This window comes from Prionailurus viverrinus, chromosome B1, assembly GCF_022837055.1.
Source record: "Prionailurus viverrinus isolate Anna chromosome B1, UM_Priviv_1.0, whole genome shotgun sequence".
Classification (NCBI taxonomy): domain Eukaryota; kingdom Metazoa; phylum Chordata; class Mammalia; order Carnivora; family Felidae; genus Prionailurus; species Prionailurus viverrinus.
In genome coordinates this window covers 109,213,172-109,235,732 of record NC_062564.1, presented here as the reverse complement: position 1 = coordinate 109,235,732, position 22,561 = coordinate 109,213,172, and the positions used below count along the sequence as shown (strand labels likewise).

The following is a 22,561-nucleotide window of genomic DNA, read 5'->3' as shown; positions in this document are numbered from 1 at the left end:
CAGGATCAAATTCTTGTCTGATACCTTAGAACTAGGAGTTAGAACTTGTTTTGGTTCTGTTTCTTTGATTTCCAAATTGTTTCCTTCTGAAATGGCACCTTCCTTTCCTTCAAGGCTAGAGCTTAGCATCAAGTTGATCTTGCTGTCATCCTCTTCTGAAACTTGGCTAGGCTCTAACTGCTAAGATTCCACTCTATATCTAGAAACATGTCCTCTGTTTTGTCTGTATACCTGAGCCTTCACTTGTCTTAACCTTCTTCTAACCATAGCTTCTTGGATATCTGTGCTCTGCCCTAATCTTTCCTATTTCTCTTTCCCTGGGGGCTAGATGGCCATCCTTGAACTCCATACTTAGCCAACTTTTCCTTTCCTTTTTGCACTATGTCCTAGTCTGTGCTGATCCAGCAAATCCTAATGTTTGGTCATACCCTACAAGTTGATAGCATATAGATCAACATTTGTAGCCTGTACCTCTTCCTGATCTCCTAACCTATATTTTAAATGGCATCTGTATAATTGTTATATAGATGTGGTGAGTAAATGCCAGGCCCAAAATACCCATAGATCCAATTTTATCTCCATCTCAACCTTCTCCTGTTTCATTCTCCTCCCATTTCATTTGAGTGACCCACATTTATTATCTAAATCATGACACTTTTGAGAATTCAAAGGGCTATTAAATGAAAATAATACAATTTTTAAAATATGTATTAACTGACAAATTGGTTTTATTATATTGTTAATTTAAATAATATATTCAAAAATCATTTTCACAAATAAAATTTTGTCTAAATACAAACATTAGGTATTAAAACAATTACAATTTAATATTATTATCCAAATATTAAAAATGACATAAAATGACTAAACATTTATGATTCATATTTGTGTATTTTAATCAGTTCTTTAGCCACATCTTTTTTTCTTTTGTTTGTTTATTTATTTATTTGCTTGTTTGTTTATGTATTGAGAGAGAGACACAGTATGAGTGAGGGAGGGACAGAGAGAAGAGAGAAACACAGAATCCAAACACAGAGTCAAATCTCCAGGCTTTGAGCTGTCAGCATAGAGCCTGACATAGGGTTTGAACTCACGAACCATAAGATCATGACCTGAGCCGAAGTTGGATGCTTAACTGACTGAGCTGTCCAGGGTGCCCCTAGCGACATCTTTTTCTAATACCATGCCAGGACAGTTCCTCTCAAGAATGATTGTTTTCAGCATGATCTTATTATGTTTTACTGTTCCATAAAATTGCCTGCAATCTTTTTCAAAGTTACACTTATGATTAATTAATTTGAAAATGTTGATACTTTCAATTGACTCTTCTCTATTGAACACTATATTTTTAACTGGGGAAATATTTTCTTTATAGAGGTGAAGTAAGCTCAGAGTAAATTCTGCTAAAGGAAATTTGTTCTGTTATTTCCAATTCTATTTTTTCCATATTGAAATATCTATTAGAGGCTGAATATTTCACAGTTATTTTCCATTTAGAGTCTCTTTCTTTGAATATTTTCCTTTGAATATTTTTCAAGAATAAACTTGTTAAATAAGTCATCTGTAATTGAAACTTTTGACCATTTTGCCAAATATAAGTGCTGCAAAATCATAGACTTCTCAACGTTACATTCCAGCACAGAATATAAATTTATCTAATTAAAAAAAGAGACCCATCAAGAAATGCTTATCACAGTTGAACTTCCAAAGTTCAATTAAAGAATGCCAAATTAAACTCTCTAGTTCATTTGAATTCTCATTACTTAATTTGTTTAGTCTCCTCCCTTCTTGCTTTGGAGCTTTTTTTAACATGACAAAAAGCACTAAAGGAAGAGAAAAATATTACTTAAATATATTTTTTCTCAAAGTAATATTTTAATATTTTTATCAAAAATAGTATCAAAGCTGTTTGTCCTCAGTGTCATCATATAGACTGAAAGGGTTAGATCATCTTGACATTCCACAGAACTTAACCACTAGTCTTCTATATTGACTTCATGTTAATTATATCTGATAGGTACCAAGTGTCAAGTACTCTGTTGTCTTTGTAAGACACATGCACTCCAGAGGGTAGAAGTTTCAGGGAACCACCACTGTGTGTGGTTTTTCAAGGTCCACTGGTTTGGATCATACTGAGACATCTCTTCTGAGTAAGGGTCTATTTTTGTTCTTTGTGACTCCGATGACTAAGAAAGAACACAGGGCTTGATAGGCCTCTTTGGGTTTTGGAAGCAACATTTTATTGCACTGGGGACTATTGATCTGAGGCATTGACAGGATGATGCAGAAAATCGCTAGTTTTTGAACCCAGAACAAGGAAGAGTCCTGCAAGAGGTTAAGACTGAGGTACAAGCAGCTCTCCCACTTGGATCATACCTCTGGGCAGACCTAGGGTACTATGGCATCCCTGCCAAGTAGAGTTTTGGTTAAGCCCCAGAGGAGAATTGCAGTGTGCACTCCTAAGGTTCTGCAGCAGGGTGTGCCACTGGCAGCAGTCATTCAAACTGGTATCTACTCCTGGTATGCTACTGGGCCCTAGAGGAGATAGTGTTTCTCATGGATTTTCAAAGTGACTGGGTGGCCATAACTGGACATCATAATTTGAGCATTGGCAGCCCCACCAAATCCTAAATTCAGTTGTACCCACTAGTAATTCATTGTTAGATGGGAGTGGTATGTCTGGGGTCGATCTTAAGCTGATCCAAAGGCTACAGATGACCTTTACAAATGAGTGACCTAGACCCTCATGTCACCTATCACTGTTCCACCAATGCCTCTATATCAGCTTATTCCTATATTTTCATGGAAGGCCCCCTATATCTGCTGATGAAGAGGGGGAAACTCAAGCTTGTTTGTGGATAGATTGACCCACATGTTAGCAGAGGCTGAAAGTGGACTGCTGTTGCACTACAAGCCCCTAAAAATTAGTGGCTAAGGGAAAACTTCCAATTAAAAGAGTTATGGGCAATGTTCTTAGTCATCTACTTTTTTTGTGGATAGACTAGTAGGGCAATATAAGGATAGAACAGATGAATAGGCAGTGGTGATTAGATTACCCAAGAGACTGAAAGGAGTGACATGAGAGTATTAGGGCTAATAAGTTCTAGGGTAAAGACATGTTGATGGACTCATGGTAGTGACCAAAACGTTTGATGATCTTTGTACTGTGCATTAATGTACACCAAAGATATTCAAGGTAGAAGTGTAAACAACCAAGCGGACAGAATGATTCAGTCAGTTCCCAACATTCCCACATGTCACCTAAGCTCTGTCCTTAGCCAGCCCTTTGCTGGAGCAATGGGTTTGTGAATGGAGTACCTATGGTATCAAGATGGAAGCCATTCATAAGCTTCCTTCTCCCAAGTCTGCTCTAGTTACAGCCACTATCGAGTATCTGACCTGCCGGTAACAGAGAACAGTTCTCTGTTAATAGTTCTCTGTAAACAGTTCTCTGTAAATCCCAGAAATTGACTACCCTACCACTTAACAGAAAATTGATTATTTTGGACACTTTTACTTTGAAAAGGGCAGTGATTCATCCTGACCCATACTGACACATATTCAGAGTATGGATTTGCCTTCTCTAGTCACATAGGCTGTATCCTCTTCTCTTTCCTGTTTTACTTTTTCCCTTATAGGTTTTTCTCTTTTTTTAATATGAAATTTATTGTCAAATTGGTTTCCATACAACACCCAGTGCTCATCCCAACAGGTGCCCTCCTCAATACCCATCACCCATCCTCCCCTCCCTCCCACCCCCCATCAACCCTCAGATTGTTCTCAGTTTTTAACAGTCTCTTATGGTTTGCCTCCCTCCCTATCTAAGTTTTTTTCTCCTCCCCCTCCTCCATGGTCTTCTGTTAAGTTTCTCAGGATCCACATAAGAGTGAAAACATATGGTATCTGTCTTTCTCTGTAAGACTTATTTCACTTAGCATAACACTCTCCAGGTCCATCCATATTGCTACAAAAGGCCATATTTCATTCTTTCTCATTGCCAAGTAGTATTCCATTGTGTATATAAACCACAATTTCTTTTTTTTTTAATGAAATTTATTGACAAATTGGTTTCCATACAACACCCAGTGCTCATCCCAAAAGGTGCCCTCCTCAATACCCATCACCCACCCTCTCCTCCCTCCCACCCCCCATCAACCCTCAGTTTGTTCTCAGTTTTTAACAGTCTCTTATGCTTTGGCTCTCTCCCATTCTAACCTCTTTTTTTTTTTCCTTCCCCTCCCCCATGGGTTCCTGTTAAGTTTCTCAGGATCCACATAAGAGTGAAACCATATGGTATCTGTCTTTCTCTGTATGGCTTATTTCACTTAGCATCACACTCTCCAGTTCCATCCACGTTGCTACAAAAGGCCATATTTCATTTTTTCTCATTGCCACGTAATATTCCATTGTGTATATAAACCACAATTTCTTTATCCATTCATCAGTTGATGGACATTTAGGCTCTTTCCATAATTTGGCTATTGTTGAGAGTGCTGCTATCAACATTGGGGTACAAGTGGCCCTATGCATCAGTGCTCCTGTATCCCTTGGATAAATTCCTAGCAGTGCTATTGCTGGGTCGTAGGGTAGGTCTATTTTTAATTTTCTGAGGAACCTCCACACTGCTTTCCAGAGCGGCTGCACCAATTTGCATTCCCACCAACAGTGCAAGAGGGTTCCCGTTTCTCCACATCCTCTCCAGCATCTATAGTCTCCTGATTTGTTCATTTTGGCCACTCTGACTGGCGTGAGGTGATACCTGAGTGTGGTTTTGATTTGTATTTCCCTGATAAGGAGCGACACTGAACATCTTTTCATGTGCCTGTTGGCCATCTGGATGTCTTCTTTAGAGAAGTGTCTATTCATGTTTTCTGCCCATTTCTTCACTGGGTTATTTGTTTTTTGGGTGTGGAGTTTGGGGAGCTCTTTATAGATTTTGGATACTAGCCCTTTGTCCGATATGTCATTTGCGAATATCTTTTCCCTATCCGTTGGTTGCCTTTTAGTTTTGTTGGTTGTTTCCTTTGCTGTGCAGAAGCTTTTTATCTTCATAAGGTCCCAGTAATTCACTTTTGCTTTTAATTCCCTTGCCTTTGGGGATGTGTCGAGTAAGAGATTGCTATGGCTGAGGTCAGAGAGGTCTTTTCCTGCTTTCTCCTCTAAGGTTTTGATGGTTTCCTGTCTCACATTTAGGTCCTTTATCCATTTTGAGTTTATTTTTGTGAATGGTGTGAGAAAGTGGTCTAGTTTCAACCTTCTGCATGTTGCTGTCCAGTTCTCCCAGCACCATTTGTTAAAGAGGCTGTCTTTTTTCAATTGGATGTTCTTTCCTGCTTTGTCAAAGATGAGTTGGCCATACGTTTGTGGGTCTAGTTCTGGGGTTTCTATTCTATTCCATTGGTCTATGTGTCTGTTTTGGTGCCAATACCATGCTGTCTTGATGATGACAGCTTTGTAGTAGAGGCTAAAGTCTGGGATTGTGATGCCTCCTGCTTTGGTCTTCTTCTTCAAAATTCCTTTGGCTATTCGGGGCCTTTTGTGGTTCCATATGAATTTTAGGATTGCTTGTTCTAGTTTCGAGAAGAATGCTGGTGCAATTTTGATTGGGATTGCATTGAATGTGTAGATAGCTTTGGGTAGGATTGACATTTTGACAATATTTATTTTTCCAATCCATGAGCAGGGAATATCTTTCCATTTCTTTAAATCTTCTTCAATTTCCTTCATAAGCTTTCTATAGTTTTCAGCATACAGATCCTTTACATCTTTGGTTAGATTTATTCCTAGGTATTTTATGCTTCTTGGTGCAATTGTGAATGGGATCAGTTTCTTTATTTGTCTTTCTGTTGCTTCATTGTTAGTGTATAAGAATGCAACTGATTTCTGTACATTGATTTTGTATCCTGCACCTTTGCTGAATTCCTGTATCAGTTCTAGCAGACTTTTGGTGGAGTCTATCGGATTTTCCATGTATAAGATCATGTCATCTGCAAAAAGCGAAAGCTTGACTTCATCTTTGCCAATTTTGATGCCTTTGATTTCCTTTTGTTGTCTGATTGCTGATGCTAGAACTTCCAGCACTATGTTAAACAGCAGCGGTGAGAGTGGGCATCCTTGTCGTGTTCCTGATCTCAGGGAAAAAGCTCTCAGTTTTTCCCCGTTGAGGATGATGTTAGCTGTGGGCTTTTCATAAATGGCTTTTATGATCTTTAAGTATGTTCCTTCTATCCCGACTTTCTCAAGGGTTTTTATTAAGAAAGGGTGCTGGATTTTGTCGAAGGCCTTTTCTGCATCGATTGACAGGATCATATGGTTCTTCTCTTTTTTTTTTGTTAATGTGATGTATCACGTTGATTGATTTGCGAATGTTGAACCAGCCCTGCATCCCAGGAATGAATCCCACTTGATCATGGTGAATAATTCTTTTCATATGCCGTTGAATTCGATTTGCTAGTACCTTATTGAGAATTTTTGCATCCATTAACATCAGGGATATTGGCCTGTAGTTCTCTTTTTTTACTGGGTCTCTGTCTGGTTTAGGAATCAAAGTAATACTGGCTTCATAGAATGAGTCTGGAAGTTTTCCTTCCCTTTCTATTTCTTGGAATAGCTTGAGAAGGATAGGTATGATCTCTGCTTTAAACGTCTGGTAGAACTCCCCTGGGAAGCCATCTGGTCCTGGACTCTTATTTGTTGGGAGATTTTTGATAACCGATTCAATTTCTTCACTGGTTATGGGTCTGTTCAAGCTTTCCATTTCCTCCTGATTGAGTTTTGGAAGAGTGTGGGTGTTCAGGAATTTGTCCATTTCTTCCAGGTTGTCCAATTTGTTGGCATATAATTTTTCATAGTATTCCCTGATAATTGTTTGTATCTCTGAGGGATTGGTTGTAATAATTCCATTTTCATTCATGATTTTATCTATTTGGGTCATCTCCCTTTTCTTTTTGAGAAGCCTGGCTAGAGGTTTGTCAATTTTGTTTATTTTTTCAAAAAACCAACTCTTGGTTTCGTTGATCTGCTCTACAGTTTTTTTAGTTTCTATATTGTTTATTTCTGCTCTGATCTTTATTATTTCTCTTCTTCTGCTGGGCTTAGGCTGCCTTTGCTGTTCTGCTTCTAGTTCCTTTAGGTGTGCTGTTAGATTTTGTATTTGGGATTTTTCTTGTTTCTTGAGATAGGCCTGGATTGCAATGTATTTTCCTCTCAGGACTGCCTTTGCTGCGTCCCAAAGCGTTTGGATTGTTGTATTTTCATTTTCGTTTGTTTCCATATATTTTTTAATTTCTTCTCTTATTGTCTGGTTGACCCACTCATTCGTTAGTAGGGTGTTCTTTAACCTCCATGCTTTTGGCGGTTTTCCAGACTTTTTTCTGTGGTTGATTTCAAGCTTCATAGCATTGTGGTCTGAAAGTAAGCATGGTATAATTTCAATTCTTGTAAACTTATGAAGGGCTGTTTTGTGACCCAGTATATGATCTATCTTGGAGAATGTTCCATGTGCACTCGAGAAGAAAGTATATTCTGTTGCTTTGGGATGCAGAGTTCTAAATATATCTGTCAAGTCCATCTGATCCAATGTCTCATTCAGGGCCCTTGTTTCTTTATTGACCGTGTGTCTAGATGATCTATCCATTTCTGTAAGTGGTGTATTAAAGTCCCCTGCAATGACCACATTCTTATCAATAAGGTTGCTTATGTTTATGAGTAATTGTTTTATATATTTGGGGGCTCCGGTATTCGGTGCATAGACATTTATAATTGTTAGCTCTTCCTGATGGATAGACCCTGTAACTATTATATAATGTCCTTCTTCATCTCTTGTTACAGCCTTTAATTTAAAGTCTAGTTTGTCTGATATAAGTATGGCTACTCCAGCTTTCTTTTGGCTTCCAGTCGCATGATAAATAGTTCTCCATCCCCTCACTCTCAATCTAAAGGTGTCCTCAGGTCTAAAATGAGTCTCTTGTAGACAGCAAATAGATGGGTCTTGTTTTTTTATCCATTCTGATACCCTATGTCTTTTGGTTGGCGCATTTAATCCATTTACATTCAGTGTTATTATAGAAAGATACGGGTTTAGAGTCATTGTGATGTCTGTATGTTTTATGCTTATAGTGATGTCTCTGGGACTTTGTCTCACAGGGTCCCCCTTAGGATCTCTTGTAGGGCTGGTTTAGTGGTGACAAATTCCTTCAGTTTTTGTTTGTTTGGGAAGACCTTTATCTCTCCTTCTATTCTAAATGACAGACTTGCTGGATAAAGGATTCTTGGCTGCATATTTTTTCTGTCTAGCACCCTGAAAATCTCGTGCCAATTCTTTTTGGCCTGCCAAGTTTCAAAAGAGAGATCAGTCACGAGTCTTATAGGTCTCCCTTTATATGTGAGGGCACGTTTACCCCTTGCTGCTTTCAGAGTTTTCTCTTTATCCTTGTATTTTGCCAGTTTCACTATGATATGTCGTGCAGAAGATCGATTCAAGTTACGTCTGAAGGGAGTTCTCTGTGCCTCTTGGATTTCAATGCCTTTTTCCTTCCCCAGTTCAGGGAAGTTCTCAGCTATGATTTCTTCAAGTACCCCTTCAGCACCTTTCCCTCTCTCTTCCTCCTCTGGGATACCAATTATGCGTATATTATTTCTTTTTAGTGTATCACTTAATTCTCTAATTTTCCCCTCATACTCCTGGATTTTTTTATCTCTCTTTTTCTCAGCTTCCTCTTTTTCCATAACTTTATCTTCTAGTTCACCTATTCTCTCCTCTGCCTCTTCAAGCCGAGCTGTGGTGGTTTCCATTTTGTTATGCATTTCGTTTAAAGCGTTTTTCAGCTCCTCGTGACTGTTCCTTAGTCCCTTGATCTCTGTAGCAAGAGATTCTCTGCTGTCCTGTATACTCTTTTCAAGCCCAGCGATTAATTTTATGACTATTATTCTAAATTCACTTTCTGTTATGTTATTTAAGTCCTTTTTGATCAGCTCATTAGCTGTTGTTATTTCCTGGAGATTCTTCTGAGGGGAATTCTTCCGCTTGGTCATTTTGGATAGTCCCTGGCGTGGTGAGGACCTGCAGGGCACTTCCCCTGTGCTGTGGTGTATAACTGGAGTTGGTGGGCGGGGCCGCAGTCAGACCTGATGTCTGCCCCCAGCCCACTGCTGGGGCCACAGTCAGACTGGTGTGTGCCTTCTCTTCCCCTCTCCTAGGGGCGGGATTCACTGTGGGGTGGTGTGGCTCGTCTGGGCTACTTGCACCCTGCCAGGCTTGTGATGCTGGGGATTTGGCGTATTAGCTGGGGTGGGTAGGCAAGGTGCTCGGGGGCAGGAGGGGCAGGCTTAGATCGCTTCTCCTTAGGTGATCCACTTCAGGAGGGGCCCTTTGGCAGCAGGAGGGAGTCAGATCCGCTGCCGGAGGTTTGGCTCCGCCGAAGCGCAGAGTTGGGTGTTTGCGTGGAGCGAGCAAGTTCCCTGGCAGGAACCAGTTCCCTTTGGGATTTCGGCTGGGGGATGGGCGGGGAAGATGGCACTGGCGAGCGCCCTTGTTCCCCACCAAACTGAGCTCTGTTGTCAGGGGGCTCAGCAGCTCTCCCTCCCTTTGTCCTCCAGCCTTCCCGCTTTCCGAGCAGAGCTGTTAACTTATGACCTCCCAGACGCTAAGACGCGCGTGTTGTGGGAACACAGTCCATCAGGCCCCTCCGCTTTTGCAAGCCAGACTCGGGGGCTCTGCTTGGCTGGCGAGCCGCCCCTCCGCCCCGGCTCCCTCCCGCCAGTCCGTGGAGCGCGCACCGCCTCGCCGCCCTTCCTACCCTCTTCCGTGGGCCTCACGTCTGCGTTTGGCTCCGGTGACTCCGTTCTGCTAATCCTCTGTCGGTTTTCTGGGTTATTTAGGCAGGTGTAGATGGAATCTAAGTGATCAGCAGGACGTGCGGTGAGCTCAGTGTCCTCCTAAGCCGCCATCTTGCCGCAACTCCTCCACAATTTCTTTATCCATTCATCAATTGATGAACATTTAGGCTCTTTCCATAATTTGGATATTTTTGAAAGTGCTGCTATCAACATTGGGGTACAAGTACCCCTCTGCATCAGCACTCCTGTATCCCTTGGGTAAATTCCTAGCAGTGCTATTGCTGGGTCATAAGGTAGATCTATTTCTAATTTTTTGAGGAACCTCCACACTGTTTTCCAGAGTGGCTGCACCAGTTTGCATTCCCACCAACAGTGCAAGAGGGTTCCCATTTCTCCACATCTTCTCCAGCATCTATAGTCTCCTGATTTGTTCATTTTAGGCACTCTGACTGTCATGAGGTGATATATCTCAGTGTGGTTTTGATTTGTATTTCTCTGATGAGGAGTGATGTTGAGCATCTTTTCATGTGCCTGTTGGCCATCTGGATGTCTTCTTTAGAGAAGTGTCTATTCATGTCTTCTGCCCATTTCTTCACTGGATTATTTGTTTTTTGGGTGTGGAGTTTGGTGAGTTCTTTATAGATTTTGGATACTAGCCCTTTGTCTGATATGGCATTTGCAAATATCTTTTCCCATTCGGTAAATTGCCTTTTAGTTTTGTTGATTGTTTCCTTTGCAGTGCAGAAGCTTTTTATCTTGATGAGGTCCCAATAGCTCATTTTTGCTTTTAATTCCCTTGCCTTTGGGGATGTGTCAAGCAAGAAATTGATGCAACTGAGGTCAGAGAAGTTTTTTCCTGCTTTGTCCTCAAAGGTTTTGAATGGTTTCCTGTCTCACATTCAGGTCCTTTATCCATTTTGAGTTTGTTTTTGTGAATGGTGTAAGAAAGTGGTCTAGTTTCATTCTTCTGCATGTTGCTGTCCAGTTTTCCCAGAACCATTTGTTAAAGAGACTTTTTTTCTGAGAGTATCTCTTCAATAAATCATTTGAAGCCAAATTTCGTAACTCAGATTTTATTCCAATTAACTTTCCATCCCCAGCTTCTATTGTAACATGAATACAGTGCAAAGTAAAAAGACAAATAATATATAAAGACAACTGTACTTTGTGAGAATTCGCCTTGGAAAAAGGGTACACTTTGTGGGTTTTTGTATGAATTCATCTGTAGAAACGGTCATGAAATGAGTTAATTACAAGCCAATAAACTTCACATTTTTTTACTCATTTTGCACAATAACTTAAATTTTATTTTATTTTTACCAGTGTCTTTAATTTATGTCATCTTTTTATTCAACTAGTATTCAATCTCAAATCCTTAATAGTCTAGCTTCAGTTTAATTCCATAACCATAATTTTCACTATGGCAGAGAAGACTAGACTATTTGGTTTCCTTTTATTCTTTCAGTTATGGAACATTCCTTTATTTTGCATAGTCTATAGGTTTCAGCCAGAGACTATATTTCACAATCTCTTTTGAATCAAGCTTTCTTCATCTGAATCATTTCAGTCCAAAGGAAAGTATGCCAAAATGATATAAAGTATCTTCTTAAGGGTAAAACCACTCTCCTTGGATTTTCCCTTTCCTAATGACTGTCAGCTGTAAAATGGTTACAATTGCAACATGTGCCTTGGACTCAGAGACATTGACCAGTTGCCAACCTGGGGCCCCGGATGACCCTCTATGTGGAATAGAGCTATCTAATGCTCCTAAATGTCCTGTCCATTTTTAGACAGTTGTATGAGTGAGATATATATATCTGTTTTATTTAGTCAATTTATTGTTTGAAATGTAATCATTATAGCAACATTGCCTATACTCTAACTCAATGTGTTTCAAAGCACTTGTCTATGAGAAGATAAGGAACTTGAGTCAGAATGTGAATTATTGAACTGCTTACTGTAATAAGAACATCCTGCTACAAGCAAAAACAAAATTCCACCTGAAGCAGCCAGCGTGTTCAGTGATATAGTTGGTTTATAAGTTTCACAATGTTCTTGTCTCATAGCAAATCAGCAAAAAGCAATTCAAGCCCTTTCATGGACCACACTTTGAGTAGCACTGCTCTGAATTAACAATCGCCAACACCATACACAAAAATAAACTCAAAATGAATAAAGAACCTAAGTGTGAGCCCTGAAACCATAAAATTCCTAGAATAAAACAAGCAAACAGGCAGTAATATCTTTTAAATAGGCCTTAGTAACATTTTTCTAGATATATCTCCTCAGGCAAGGGAAACAAAAGCAAAAATAAATTATTGGGACAACACCAAAATAAAATCCTTTCTATAGCAAAGGGAACCACCAACAAAATAAAAAGGGGAGAAGATATATGCAAATTATATATCAGACAATGGGTTAATATCCAAAATACATAAAAACTTTTACAACTCAACACTGAAATAAATCCAATTAAAAAATGGGCAAAGGGCCTGAACAGACAGTTTTCTAAAAAAGACATGCAGGTGGCCAACAGACACATGAAAAGATGCTCAACATCACTAATCATCAATGAAATGCAAATCAAACCACAATGAGGTATCACCTTACACCTGCCAGAATGGCTGGAATCAAAGACAAGAAATAAAAAGTATTGGTGAGGATGTGGAGAAAAAGGAACCCTCCTGCACTGTTGGCAGGGATGTAAACTGGTACAGCCACCATGGAAAACAATACGGAGATACCTCAAAAAAGTAAGAATAGAAATACCATATGATCCAAGAACTCTACTGGGTATTTACCCAAAGAAAATAAAAATACTAATTCAAAAAGATATATGCACCTCTATATGTTTATTGCAGCATTATTTACAGTAGTCAAGATATGGAAGTAACCTAAATGTCCATCTATAATTGAATAAATAGAGAATATGTGGCATATACATACAACAGAGCATTACCAAAACATAAAAGAGAACGAGATCTTGACATTTGTGACTACATGGATGGACCTAGAGGGTATTTTGCTAAGTGAAGTAAGTCAGACAGAGGAAGACAAATGCCATATGATTTTGCTTATATATGGAATCTAAAAAATAAAATGAACAAACAAAAATGCAGAAACAGACCCATAAATAGAGAATGAACCGAAGGTTACCAGAGGGCAGAGGGCTGGGGCAATGGGAAAAATGTGTGAAAGGTGGTGAGAAGTACAGACTTCTAGTACAGAGTCATGGGAATAAAAGGTACGTCATAGAGAATATAGTCAATGGTATTGTCACAGTGTTGTGTGAGGACAGTGGCTACACTTGTGGTGACCTTAGCATAATGTAGAGACTTCTGGAATCAGTATGTTGTAGACCTTGTGTAACATTGTGTCAACTACAGTTCAATTTAAAAACTGACAAAACCGACCTAATGTTTCAGTTATACTGTATTCACTATTATAGATATACTCATGTCTGTACCTGATTCTTCCAAGCTTATTTGAACAATTTATTTTTCTGTGCAATGTTCTTTTTTTTTAAACCAATCCATAGTAAAAATTTCACCAATTATTCTAGTGTCAGCTAATATTTCCCATAAAACTTCCTTATCTTAGAGGGGTGGCATAGCCCAGTTGTTAAAAGAGTGTGAGCTCAGGAGGAAGACTGCCTGTGTCCTATGGAATTTTCCTAAATTCTCTGAGTCTCAGTTTCCTTATCCAAAAAATAATGATTGATGGTATCTACTTCACATGGTTAGTGAGAGTGTTAAAGGAGCTAATATATTTAAATGAGCAAATTGTTCTGTATAAGAGAGAGTGATTATTATGTGATCCAATGTTAGCTTCCCCCCCCCCCACCTTTGTTTACATGAGTCAGTCAGTTGAAGCAGCAGAAAGAAATTACTATTGCTGATAGACTGGTTTAGTATAGATATCCTTCCTTAAAGCAGACTTCCTGGTCTACTGTCTGAACCCTAGCACCTAAGGTGGTTGTCTCTTCTCAGCACAAATTCATGGTTCGATGACTAGGTTTCTGAGATGTACGACTTACTTGATAGGGAAATAGCTTGGGAGTTTCTTCGGGAAAACTTGAGAATATAGATTGCTCTGTGAGACCCAAAGACCCCTATATAATCCCAACACAATTTATTTTTGAATATGCTTTCTGTCTGGCTCCTACAACTCATCCAATTTATTGTTTTAGCACTTGCCATCACTCAGGTCACAACTAAAATATGACCCCATGTAAGAGGCCTTCCCTGATGACCATAGCCAAAGCACCTCCTCCCAATCCTGTCTCTCTGTGGTAGCTTATGGTCACATTTCTTTCACTGTACCTGAAATTATTCCATTCAAGTATTTGTTTATAGTAATTTTAAATTACATATATATAATGCATTTATATTTGTAATTCTATCTCAACTAGAATATGAGTTCTCTGAAGCAAAAACCCATGTTTGTCTTCTTGACTGCTACAATCTAATACATAAAAAGTGTTTGATAAAAATGGACTGAATGAGTAACCGACTTAAGACAGGCACAGTAAATCTATAGTAATAGGCATAGACAGATTTTGCTACGTTTGAAAACTAATGTAATATGAACTGTGTAGACATTTTACTTCCAAAACTATGACCAAAAAGCATCTGCAATCTCCAATGATGTCTTTCATAGTGCTCCAGAAGCTAGTGTTTGCTATTTCCTTAAGCCCTTAAGCCAAAGCTTTATACCTTGAACGTTTTCCTCATATTAACTGCTTTGTTTGTAAAGAATTTATTTCTCAACTCTATTTTATACGTTAAACAATAGGAAAGCAGTTCTCATGACCTACACTTATCAAGTTTCCCCACACACATCTCAACGAAGAACAAATCTCAGATTGGGTGTTTAATTCATCTGCTCAAATGGTTTCCATATTCTTAGCAAAAGTAGACAAGCAAACTGATCAATCATTCAGCGCCACTGCTGGAAGTGTCTTTTGTGGGATCTTCTGGTTCCCTATGTTCAACTAGGCCACTTATTTTCTTTATTGCAGTACACCTTGTCTCTGCCATTCAAATTTTTGCATGCAAAACCTGTGAAGTGGGCAAATTCAATATAACACTTGAAAAGAGTTTTCTTTGTCACACAGAACATGAATAAACATGCTTGTTTTAGTAGACAAAGACACTAATTATTTCTAGTTGTACTTTCCCAAGAAATTATACCAACAAAAATAAACTATCAAATAAAATTCCTGGATGCTGTTACAGTGCTTTCTGTTCCAAGTGCTTTTATGACTAACAATTCAATTGACACTACTCCTGTTTTTCCTATACGTATTTTACAGTTGGTGGCATTTGTACACCTCAATCTAGGCAGATTGCCTGTTTTTATAACTGCATCCTTTGTATGTTATGCTATTTTCAGACTTTCCAGATGTCCATTATTTCTTCTTTCACCTCTTTTCCTGCATGTTTCCTCTTGTGTCTGTTAATCACAAGTCTGTAAACAGGATGTTTGCATTTCCTATTTTATATTCTGAAAATGTTTGTTTAGATTTTTCCTACTCTGATTTTTCTTCTATTGCCTGAATATTTGAATAACAGCTAACATAATATCTAACCTTTATTGATCACCTTCTATATTCCAGGCACTTGCTTGACATAGATTATTTCTAATCCTCAAAGCAACCTGGCAAGACAGATATCATTATCCCTTCTTTACACCTGAGGAGCCTGAGATGCAAGGTGTTTTATTTAGGTCTTGCTGAAGGTCACACAGCAAGTTAGTTTCAAATCTGGAATCCAAAGCTGGTGTTGTCTCTGAAGTTAAATAGTGTGTGTGTGTGTGTGTGTGTGTGTGTGTGTGCGCGTGTGTGTGTATGTGCGTGTGTAAGAGAGAGACATAAAGAAAGAGGGAGACAGAGAGAGTTTGTAGGAGTGATTATGAAGGTGAAAGGGTCTTCCCAAGAAAAAGCAAAGCCTTTCCTTTTACTTTCATACTTTGTTCCATTGCTATTATTTTAATTTCAAAAGTCAGAAAATTGCAAAGCAATTATATCCCTTTTCCTTCTCTAACCTGATTGTTCTCTGCATATCTGAAACTGCCATAAACAGTAATTTACTCTTTTAAGTATCTAGAACTATAGATATATTGAAACTTAAAAAAAATATTCAGTTAAAATTGCTTTAGGCAGCTCATGGTTACAGTGCCAGTCTAGTAAAAATGCATGTAACTCAGCTCTCACACAGGTAGAGAGGATGCAGGTGGTTTTGCACATGGAATACATGATGAGGTGAGGCAGATTTACTTTTAAGAAGATATAAGAGAGGTAGAGAGAAGATTCCCTGAGGTGATGGGCCAGACTTAGAAAGGGGAGTAAATTCTGATGAAATTGTGTTACTGAGAACGGTATTAGCACCCAGCTTTTTCCTCTCCAATTGAGTAAGAATTTCAAATTCATAATCAAGCTAAAAACATGTATTTTTAAAAAAATCACACTGCTTACCTTATCCTGAAGTTCACAGTTTTATAGAATACATGAAAATAACTTCTGTTCTCATTAGATGTAGTTGGAATAACGTTGCCTTTACTAAAAATCTGCTTTGCTCATTGCTTCTCCACATCCTTCACTGACAAGGACACTGTGGAATTATCAGTGAGATTGATTATCCACTCTCAAGTCATGTGCCTATTCCAGATAACTGGGACATATCTAGACTTTAATAGCTAAAGCCTTAAAAACGCCCAGTGCTCATGGCAAGATTATTTTGTTAATTACAAACGTTTCAGAGATTATTGGTTTTCTCTTCATTTCCTTTCTGCTTGCCTTCTGCTGTTCTGACCTCACTGTTTAAAGGAGAATGCTATGCAAGGTGTATTTGTGGGTTTTTTTAAATTCTTCTTCTTCCTCCCTACTTGGTTGTGTTGTTTTAAAAGTTCTTCTGTTTATTGAGTTTCTCCATGTACATGTCTTTAAAAAAGATCCTTTTCCAATCTGTTTTATACGGGCTGGTGACTTCCAATTTTTTTGTCTCTTGATGTCATTTAAGCCTAATGCAACCCACATACACTGATGAGTAATTTTAATAGGCTATGGATGTTTATTCTCAGTGCTTCAATCAGCAAATCCTTATGGAGAAACTCTAAGACACACACCATCTTCACAAAGCTTGATTCTACCTGCATACTATGTAAAATGCAGCTAGTCCATCAATTCCTTGGAAAAGCCTTTCTTTTCTGAGTGCACTGATTTATAATGAATGCTCTCTCCACAGAACTCCCCTAGCACTTAATGGTCTGACTCTTACTCCAGCTTTCCTCCCAAAGTAGTCTGAATATAGAGGAGAATAAATGCCCACTTCTGAGAGTGGGAGTGGATGGAAAAGGGCTTTTGGTTCTGTGTGGGTCTGGGGTAACAGCGCCATCAGAGCTGTTTTAAGCATAAAGAACCTCTGATTTACCCTAAACATCTATGCACTCATCACCATATTATATCCATGTTTATTTAAATAAATTGATACTGTTGGCATTTACCACGAAATATTTTCATAGTAAAATTGACCCCAGGAGATGATAGGTTTACTCTGAAGCTCTGAGTATATTTAAACAGATGCACATCCCTACATACAGTATCTTATATTATTGTTTATGGTTTTATGAATATCTTGTTAGAGAATCTAGATAGCTAACTCAATAAAAAACTATTTTTAAACTCCTATTAATAGGTTGGTATAATATAGCATATTCACTCACAGTATGTGTCTTAAGTTATCAGGCATATCTTTAAGGCACACACACAAAAATTCACGGCTTCGTTGTTGTTATACTTGGATTATGTGCTGAAAATCTATGTTTTATGATGATTTTGATTCAGAAAGGATGAAAGTGTTATAACTTTTTATTTTATTTATTTTATGGCACTATCTTCAAGTAGTTTTTCTTTTTTTTTTTTTTTTTTTTAAATTTTTTTTTTCAACGTTTATTTATTTTTGGGACAGAGAGAGACAGAGCATGAACGGGGGAGGGGCAGAGAGAGAGGGAGACACAGAATCGGAAACAGGCTCCAGGCTCTGAGCCATCAGCCCAGAGCCCGACGCGGGGCTCGAACTCACGGACCGAGAGATCGTGACCTGGCTGAAGTCGGACGCTTAACCGACTGCGCCACCCAGGCGCCCCATCAAGTAGTTTTTCTATTACCAAACCTCAGTAAGTTATTTGTGTGGGGAATTTGACACTTGACAAGATCATGTTTGCAACTAATTGACAGGAAAAGGAAAGTCCATGACTTATGTTACCATTTCTGGATGTCAGAATGTCTGACAGCCTTGTATAACCAAATAGGGAAGTGCTTCAATGTAAGCTAAAAATTAAACTCATGAGGAATTTCCAACATATTTGGGAAACACTCCTGAGAGGTTTAAATACTAGTCTGAGTTAGGAAAATAAGTGTAACAAATACATAAATTCAAAGTGTGATTAGGAAAAAATACAGAAAAATAAGATGATGATGTCTGTGCCTCTATTATGCGTGCCATCTATGAAGTGATGAAAAATTATTCTGCTATTTCACGGGAAAGGCTAAAAGATGAATAATTACAAATGAAAAACATGAAATTATAGAGTTCTTATTTCCCCAGATGTTGCAGATAAGTTTTCCTTTAACCTCAGTGTCTCACCCACAAACAATTTCTACCATTTCATGAAAGGTCTCACTCTTTTCACCAAGAAGTTTCCCTTTTTCATGGCTACATTATTGTCTCAACTTCAGTTCCTCCCTGTCCTTACCTGTCCTGGAAAAAAACTTCTGGTATAATCTTTATTGTCCAATTTTTTTTAAATTACTTTACTTTCATCTTCAGAACCTGCAGAGAATTGCTCCTTGTTGCCTATGAGACTCAGATTACTCTGATAGCCTTCAAAGGCTTCCCAACTGACTTGTATGTGCTTCCCAAGGTTATTTCTTATTGGATTCCTACTGTTCTCTAAGAAACAAATGTTTATTTTATTGTTCTTTGTGCACATGCACACACCTCTGCCTTTGCTTATTCATTCATGAGATTTTAATGACAGTGGTTACGGTACCATGCTGGGTTCTAGGTTACAAACATGAATAAACAGTCTCAACTCCTTCAGGTTTCCATGAGCTGGCATATGACAGACGTAAGTGTCTGCAATACCATATGGTAAGTGCAGTAATAGAGTCATAAACAAGGTATAAAGTGGAAAAGAGAGGAATTAATATGAAAACAAATTTTAATGTCATTTTGTTCACATAACCAGGAGCTATTATGGTTTGTAAGTTCTATGAAAGCAAAGACCTTTCTATTATGTAGGTACTTCAAAGGTATAGGTCAAGGGGCACCTGGGTGGCTCAGTTGGTTAAGTGTCTGACTTCGGCTCAGGTCATGGTCTCACGGTTCATGAATTCAAGACCCGTGTCGGACTCTGTGCTGACAGCTCAGAACCTGGAGTCTGCTTCAGATTCTGTGTCTCCCTCTCTCTCTCTCTGCCTCTCCCCAGCTCATGCTCTGTCTCTCTCTCTCAAAAATGAATAAACATTAAAAAAAGTTTTTAAAAAAGTATAGGTCAAATAAATTCACACCGAATATACCACCAGATTCTTCTAAAGTAACAAGGCATACCTGAAATTCCATCCTACAGAGGGAGTCGATGACAGAAGTAGATTTATTTTTTTAAATGTAAAACTACCATTTTGCTGTGATTGGAACTACACTGCAGTAGGAATAAGAAAACCTGAGCTTTACTCCTGACTTGTCCCTAATAATCCAAGTGACTCTGAACAAGATATTTCATCTCACTAGGTGTCACCCATTTCTTCTCTAAAATGAATAGGTTGGGCTGGACATCCCTAACTTCTTATTCTGCGCTTACAATCTATAATTCTTTGTGTCAGAATTCATTTATTCCTTCAACAGACACATAATAATAGAATCTACAGTGTGTATGTCGCTAGACCTTGTGATTTGTTTATGTCACAGTTGTTCAAATCCCATCATTTCTAAGCTGGAGTTGGAGGATTTCACAGCTAGAATCAACAAAGGTGCTAACTCTTAAGGTTAGCACCTTGTGATTTACTTTATACTTTTTTAATCCTGGAGCTACTGGCATGGAGAGAGAGAGAAAGCTCTTTGAGCATTCCCTTGGCCACACGGGCAAGCAGGAATCCACATCACGCTTGGCATATTTGTTGATACTGAGAGTCTGGAGTGACTGCGTGAAGATTGAGGCTGAGCTATCCTGACAGCTTGAGAGCTTAAAAGCATCGATTAGTGAATGTGCAAGAATCTGACCTTCTAAATGCCTCCATGTTGTGGTTTGGTTTTTATAATGAGAGTTAAAAGGGAAAAAAAAGGAAATCCTATTCTTCCTTGCTTCAGAGTGATTATTCTACCAAAACAAAAAGGGACATGAATAAATAGGAACCCGTGAGAATCCTTTTAAGAATCTTACACACTAGAGACTAACGTGAGGAAGATAAACTCTAGGGACAGAGTTCTTTATGTGTCCTCAGCATATATTCTCACATTTAACAGCTTTGAAAGAATCAGTTTCCAGTGAAGGAAGCACAGACACATTCTGTGTTGTACTTACTATGCTGTCCATTGATAGATATTCATATTGCACTTTTTAATTAGGTGACAAAACGTTGCACATATATGGCAGTTGGTGCTAATGAAAATTTACATAAAGAACCGAAAGAAATTAAATAGATGTGAAGATTATCATTATTCATGTTTTATTTTTATTTGTAGTAACAAAAAAGTGTGAACTAAAAATCTTGGGAAAAAATAACAGTTGATTTACTTTTTAAAAATGAAATACACTAAATAAGACATGCTTAGAAACACAAAAGGGTATCTGAATTTTGAGAATGTATAACAATGACAGACACATTATACTAATCTATCTTAACTCTGTAGGGTTGTGAAGAGTGGGCCACAAAACACTTAATTAGTGCTGGTTATGTTTATATGTATTTTGTAAAACTAAATTCATATTGTATAAAGAACATGATGATAATGCTCACAGCTGCTCTGTTTGTCATCATAAATATGAATATGGAGAGAAGAGATAACCACTAGGGAAAGGGACTCAGAAAGTATTATGCACTTTATCTCTACTTAACCATTTGTAGTCTCATAGACATGGTTTATGACAGGCAAACTGATCAGATTTCTTTAATAAGTCAGCTGTTCTCAAAATCTCACATACATGAACAATTCCCTTTTGAACTTAACTGCTCATCTGCTTTCTACTCCTTGTTTTCCTTCTTAAACATATTTGAGAAAATATGGCACTTTAGTTAATGAGAAATGCATGCAACTTTATTTTTCAGTCAAAAGAAACCACATATAATATAATTTGCTTGATAAAATGGAAGTCTTTTAGTAAATATGTACTCTTCAATGTTATTTAAATACTTTTATGATGGGTGCCTGGGTGGCTCAGTTGGCATGTGCTGAGCATCTGATTCTTGACAACTCTTTATTTTGGCTCAGGTCATGATCTCACAGTTCATGGGATCGAGCCCTGCATCAGGGCTCTGTGCTGATGGTGTGGAGCCTTCTTGGGATTCTCTCTCTCCTCTCTCTCTGCCTCTCTGTTTCTCTCAAAATAAACTTTAAAAAATTTTTAAAAGTATTTTTATAAGCTATTTTGATAACATATTAAAATTGCTAAACATGTAAATTACAACAGTAATTACAAAAAATTTGTGAACTCTCTGAAGCCTTTTCTGATTAATTCTATCATTTGTTAAGAACTATCTAGGAATTTACCTCTATGATGTTATTCAAAATTGTCAGCCCATTCAAATGTTTTGTGTATACTTAGGGTCTCATGTCTTCAAAATGACATAGGTCTCTAAGAAATGGTTCTATTTTCTGTGTCTAATTTTCATTTATACCACCAATCAACTGAGGTAGTATTTCATATTTAACAGATATTTCATCAATATTTAGAATCATCGAGTAGACCAAATCATATTGGAGCTGATGTATCTTTGATTATATTTACTCCTTAACAAAATGAACAGCATCACTGATATTGAAATGATATCAATAAATACAATTCTTGATTAAAAAAAAACTTACACAATATTAAGAGATACAAATCCTTCATCTAAAGAAAACTTTCCTTCCTCTAAAGGAAAAGAAAGTTTGGCTCCTGGGGCTGTTGACTCATGTCATAGACTCTGGGTCTGGAGTTCTCTCTTGTCCAGCAAGAGAGTGGGATGCAGGATTGAGAATGCAAGAGAAGCTAATGTCCGGGAGAAGGCAAGAGCCCTGAGTAAGGGTCCTTGCTCCATTTTTATTAGGATCAGAAGGCTTACAAGTGTGATGGGTGTGCACAAAGAGACAATGAAACTGTGAACATTAATTCATGGGTGTGGGGAAGAGGGGGTTTTGAAGATAGGTGGTGTTAGGGGTTTGGGTCAATACAAAATAAAATTCATGTGCTGGGTGGGAGGTTGTTTATAGCAAGCATGAGGTGTCACCTTTGTTTATCTGAACTGGTCTAGGGGACAAGAAAGACAGAGCATACTACCTTAGGGTCAACAAGGCACCTTTATTTTGCTAATTAGCTCCACTCTGGGCAACTTCACCCTGCTCTGGTCTATAGCCCTGTTTACCTGTTTACCTATTTTGGTCCTTCCTTCTTGTGAGAGCAGCTTTCTGCTATTGTACTAACCTCAGGGGCATTTCCACCCTGAATATCTAATCTTGTTTACTTC

General features: G+C 38.3%; 1 protein-coding gene across 1 annotated transcript in view; it reads right to left on the bottom strand.

The window, feature by feature from the left end:
* LOC125163264 (bifunctional heparan sulfate N-deacetylase/N-sulfotransferase 4-like) overlaps positions 1-22,561 on the bottom strand; it is a 427,047-nt gene that overhangs the window by 21,164 nt on the left and 383,322 nt on the right. The gene's annotated exons all lie outside the window — the stretch shown is intronic.